Here is a 5,642-nt window from a genome sequence, read left to right as displayed (position 1 = left end):
TTCCCCGACCAGGGTCTGAACCTGCACTCTCAGCAGTGAAAGTGCAGAGTCCTAACCACTGCACCGCCAGAGAATTCCTATGATTGGTATTTTTAAAGCACTCTCAGGGATTTATGGCTATCAGGTTGCTACAATTATTGCATTCAGGGTGTGAATCATCCCTGCTTTTTCTTCTCATTACATTTATCCATATTCTCATAGTTCTCCATGCTGTGTAATAAGTTACCACAAATACAAAACAACAGTATTTATTATTTCAGTGTCCATGCTTCAGGAACCCAGCAAAGCATAGCTGCAGCCCTGGGCAGGGTTTCACGAGGCTGCAATCATGGTATCCCCCAGGGCTGGGATAGCATCTGAGTCCTCTTCCAGTCTCACGTGGTTTTTCAGCATAATTTCCTATTGAACACATGATGGCTTGCCTCTGCAAGGCCCAAAGGAGTGCTTTTCTGGCTTCATAGCACCAGAGGCCAGGCAGGCATAGTTACCGCAGCGGACAGCAGAGTCAAGGCAGCAGTCTGAATATTTTGACTTGCCATAGGCCTCAGACCTATGGTGTTGGCTAGTTAATCATGGGGTTACTAGACATGAAATAGATAGGAAGCCTACTAGATTCTTCATCTGTATAAGCAGAAAAGTTCTAGGTCAAGTGAACAAAAGTCTAGCTCAAATTATAAAACTAGAGAGTCACACCCCCTCAGTTCCCAAACTTGAGCCAGTTGACAGATCCAGAACCTTTGGAATGAAGGGGAGTCTGGGTCCCCTTGAGGAAGGACCCCAGTACACTACCAAAAATGTATACTGTTAATCTTTCTCCCAGCCTTCCCCAAAGGGACCTACAGCCTTTTACCACTTTTACCAGAATATCTATGCACTGGGGAACAGGGAATAACCAGACCTTTCAGGGACACTGGCTGTGACTAGGCATTGATTTCAAGAGACCCAAAAATGTCAGGTGCCCCCCAGTCAGAGTAGGAGCTTATGGGGTTCTGGTCATCAATGGAGTTTTAGCTCAGGTCCATCTCACAGTGGGCCCAGTAGGTCCCCAAGCCCATCCTGTGGTTATTTCCCCAGTTCCAGAATGCAGAATTGGAATAGGCATACTTAGCAGCTGGCAGAATCCCCACGTTGGTTCCCTGACCTTCAGAGTGAGGGCTGTTGTAGTGGGAAAGGCCAAATGGAAGTCATTAAAACTGCCTCTTCCTAGGAAGATAATAAGTCAAAGCAATACCCCATTCCTGCAGGGATTGCAGAGATTAGCAGCACTACCAAGGACTTGAAAGTTGAAGGGGTTGTGATTCCCATCACATCCCCATTCAGCTCTCCTATGTGACTGATGGATCTTGGAGAATGAGAGTGGATTAACATGAACAACGAAGTGGTGACTCCAACTGAAGCTGCTGTGGTGGATGTGGTTGCACGGCTTGAGCAAATTTACACATCCCCTGGTTCCTGGTATGCAGCTATTGACCTGGCCTTCTCCTCCTCACCTGTCCATAAAGCTCCCAGAGCAGCTTGCTTGCAGCCTTCACTGCCCTACCGGAGGGGTATATCAACTCTCCACGCTGTGTTACAGCTTAGTCCACAGGGATCTTGATCACCTTTCCCTTTCACAGGATGTCACATTGGTCCATCACGTTGGTGACACTATGCTGATGAGACCTTGTAAGCAGGAAGTAGGCACTACTCTAGACTTACTGGTAGGATACGTGTCAGAGGATGAGAAGGAAAGCCAAGTAAAATTCGGGGGCCTCCTACCTCAGTGACATTGCACACAGTTGTGTGCAACATGTCAAGATAGGCCTTCTGTGTTGGAGGATAAGGCCTCTCCTATAACCGAGAAAGAGGCAATGCCTAGTGAGCCTCTGCATATCGGAGGCAACGTAGTCCTCATTTGAGTGTGTTACTTCAGCCCATTTGCTGCGTGACCCCAAAGCTGCTGGTTTCGACTGGGGCCCAGAACAAGAGGAGGTTCTACACCAGGTCCAGCTGCTGTGCAAGCTGCTCTGCTATGGGCCCTATGATCCACCACATCCAGTGGTGCTCGAGTGTCGGTGGTGGATAAGGATGCTGTCTGGAGCCTTTGGCGGGCTCCTGTGTGTGAATCGTGTCACAGGCCTTCAGGATTTTGGAGCGAGACCCTGCCATCCTCCATGGATAACGACTCTCCTTTTGAGAAATAGCTCTTGGCCTGCTACTGGGCCTTAGTAGAGACTGTATGCTTGACCGTGGGCCACCAAATTACCGTACGACCTGAGCTACGCATCGTGAACTGAGTGTTATCTGACCCACCGAGCCATAAAGTTGGGTGTGCATGGCAATGCTCCATCGTCACATGATGGTGGAATATATATGTGATTGGGTCTGGGCAGGCCCTGAGGGCACCGGTCAGTTACATGAAGAAGTGGCCCAAATGCCAGTGGTCCCCATTCCTCTTACATTGCCTTCTCTCTCCCAGCCTGTACTCTTGGCCTCGTGAGGAGTTCCCTACAATCAGCTGACAGAGGAAAAAAGACTCAGGTCTGGTTTACAAATGGGTCTACATGATATGCAGGCACCATAGTGGACAGCTGCACACTAGTCCCTTTCTGGGACACACTAGCTGCACATTAGTCCCTTTCTGGGACATCCCTGAAGGACAGTGGTGATGGTAAATCTTCCCAGCGAGCAGAACTTCAGACAGTGCACCTGGCTGTTCACTTTCTTGGCGGGAGAAATGGCCAGATGTGATCATATACCCATTCACGGCTGTGGCCAATGATTTGGTTGGATGGTCAGGGACTTGGAAGGAATATGAATTTCTTTGGTGACAAAGAAACTTGGGGAAGATGTATGTGAATAGACCTCTCTGGATAAGACTATATTTGTGTCCTATGTGAATGTTCACCAAAAGATGACCACAGCAGAGGAGGATTTGAATAATCAAGGGGATAGGATAACCTGTCCTATGGATACCAGTCAGCCTCTCCCCAGCCACCTCTATCATCTCCCAGCGAGCTCATGAACAAAGTGGCCATGGTGGCAGGGATGGAGCTTACACATGGGCTTCCACTCATCGAGGCCAGCCTCGCTCTGCTACCAGCAGCAGGGATCAACACCGAGCCCCCATGTGACACCATCCCCTGGGGTGATCTGCCAGCCACCTGGTGGCAGGTTGAGTACATTGGACTGCTTCCATCATGGGAAGGGCACCATTTTGTTCTTACTGTACTAGACACTCTGGCAATGGATTTGCCTTCCCTACATGCAATGCTTCTGCCCAAGCTACCGTCCGTGGACTTACAGGATGCCTTATCCACTGTCACCGTATTCTACACAGCTATTGCTTCAGGTCGAGGAATGCACTTCACGGCAAAGTAAGTGTGGCAATGGGCCCATGCTCACGGAAGTCACTGGTCTTACCATACCTTCCACTAGCCTGAAGCAGCGGACTTGATAGAATGGTGGAATGGCCTTTTTATCTTTTCTTTTATTATTATTATTATTTTAATAATAATAAGTATAGTTGTATACTTGATTTAATAATAAGTATAGTTGATTTATAATGTGTTAATTACTGCTGTACAGCAAAATGATTCAGTTATACATATATATACATCTTTTTTTAATATTCTTTTCCACTATGGTTTATCATAGGATATTGAATATAGTTCCCTGTGCTATACAATAGGACCCTGTTTTTTATCCATTCTATATATAGAACCTTACACCTGCTAACCCCAACCTCCCACTTTATTCCTCCCCCAGCTCCCTCCCTCTTGGCAACCACAAATCTGTTCTCTATGTCTGTGATTCTGTTTCTGTTTCATAGATAGGTTCATTTGTGTCATATTTTAGATTCCACATATAAGTGATATCATGTGGTATTCGTCTTTCTCTTTCTGACATTTCGCTTAGTATGATAATCTCTACTTGTATCTGGAATGGCCTTTTGGAGACTCAGTTACAGCACCAGCTAGGTGGCAATACGTTTCAGGGCTGGGTCAAGGTTCTCCAGAAGACTGTATATTCTCTGAATCAGTGTCCAATATATGGTACTGTTTCTCTGATAGCCAGGACTCACAGGTCTAGGAATCAAGGGGTAGAAATGGTAGTGGTACCACTCACTGTTACCCTTAGTGACCCCCTAACAAAATTTTTGCTTCCAATTCCTGTGACTTTGTTCTGCTGGCTTAGAGGTCTTGCTTCCAACAGGAGGAATGCTTCCACCAGCAGACACAACAGTGATTCCACTGAACTGAAAGTGAAGACTGCCACCAGGCCACTTGGCATTCCTCATGCCTCTGAATCAACAGGCAAGGGAGGGAGTTTCTCTGGTGATTGATCTAGATGACCGTGGGGAAATTGGACTCCACGACGGAGGTAAAGAAGAGTGTATCTGGAATACAGAAGATACCTTAGGGCATCTCTTAGTATTTCCATGCCCTGTGATTAAGGCCAATGGAAAACCACAGCAGCTCAATCCAGGCAGGACTACTTATGGCCCAGACCCTTCAAGAATGAAGGTTTGAGTCACCCTACCAGGTAAAGAACTATGACCAGCTGAGGTGCTTGCTGAAGGCAAAGTGAATACAGAATGGAGAGTAGAAGAAGGCAGATATAAATACCATCTACAGCCACACAACCCCTTACAGAAATGAGGACTCGAATTGTCATGAGCATATCCTCCTTATTATACCAACCTGAATTATACCACCAGCTTTCTTGTTTCTCCAGTTTGCACACAGGAGATTGTGGGAGACTTAGCCTCCATAACCATGTGAGCAAATTGCCGTAATAAATTTCCTCTTATATATATATATCTATATATCCTATTGGTTCTGTTTCTCTGGAGAACCCTGATGCATACGGTTTCCATGATTCGGGAGCTCAGGACGCATAATCAGGAGCCTGATCAGGGTCTGAAAGGCAACAATTATGGAATCATCCAGGGCTGGCATCTCATCTGGGTCCTCTTCCAGGCTCACATGCTTTTTGGCAGAATTCATTCCTGTGGAACTCCTGGTGGCTTGCTTCCTCAAGGCCCAAAGGAGTGTCTTAAGCCTCTCTTAAAGGGCTCCCTGATTAGGTCAGGACACCCAGGATGATCTCCCTTTTAATTAACCTAAAGTTGATTGATTAGGGACCTTAATCACATCAGCAAAATCCCTTCAGTTTTGCCATATGATGAAATCAAATTATGAACGTAAGATCCCATCATATACACAAGTCCCACTCACACTCAAGGCAAGAAGAAGGTCGTTTACACCAAGGGGAAGGGAACTTGGGGGCCATCCAAGACTTCTACTTAACACAAGTTGATTTTTTTTTTAATTTTTTTAAGTGTGTAACAATTGCATTTTGGAAAACATGCTGTTCTCTTTTGTCTTGAGTTTCTACTGTGAACAAGGTCTAGGGTTAAGTCTGAGGACAGATAGAGCGAAGCATGTTTGTACTTTCTGGCTGTTTTATTGCAGACTGTTTACATCAAAAAGAAAGGCAGCAATAGACAGCAGCATGTGCTAAGCGGTAAATCAGGTACACGAGATAAAAGTGCTTTCAGGGTTTAGAGAAGGAAATCATCACAGGATAGGAGTGACAGAATGAGGATAGCAATTGAACTAGATCTTGAAATTGAATTGAACAAATATTTATTAAGCCCT

At 45.9% G+C, this 5,642-nt stretch overlaps 1 pseudogene; it reads left to right on the top strand.

Moving 5' to 3' along the window:
• Nucleotides 1-794: 794 nt before the first annotated feature.
• Nucleotides 795-4,761, top strand: LOC137226831 (uncharacterized; annotated as a pseudogene).
• Nucleotides 4,762-5,642: the final 881 nt, after the last annotated feature.

Source organism: Pseudorca crassidens, chromosome 6 (genome assembly GCF_039906515.1).
Source record: "Pseudorca crassidens isolate mPseCra1 chromosome 6, mPseCra1.hap1, whole genome shotgun sequence".
Classification (NCBI taxonomy): domain Eukaryota; kingdom Metazoa; phylum Chordata; class Mammalia; order Artiodactyla; family Delphinidae; genus Pseudorca; species Pseudorca crassidens.
Note: the sequence above shows the minus strand (reverse complement) of the source record. Positions and strands in the feature narration are given on the sequence as shown.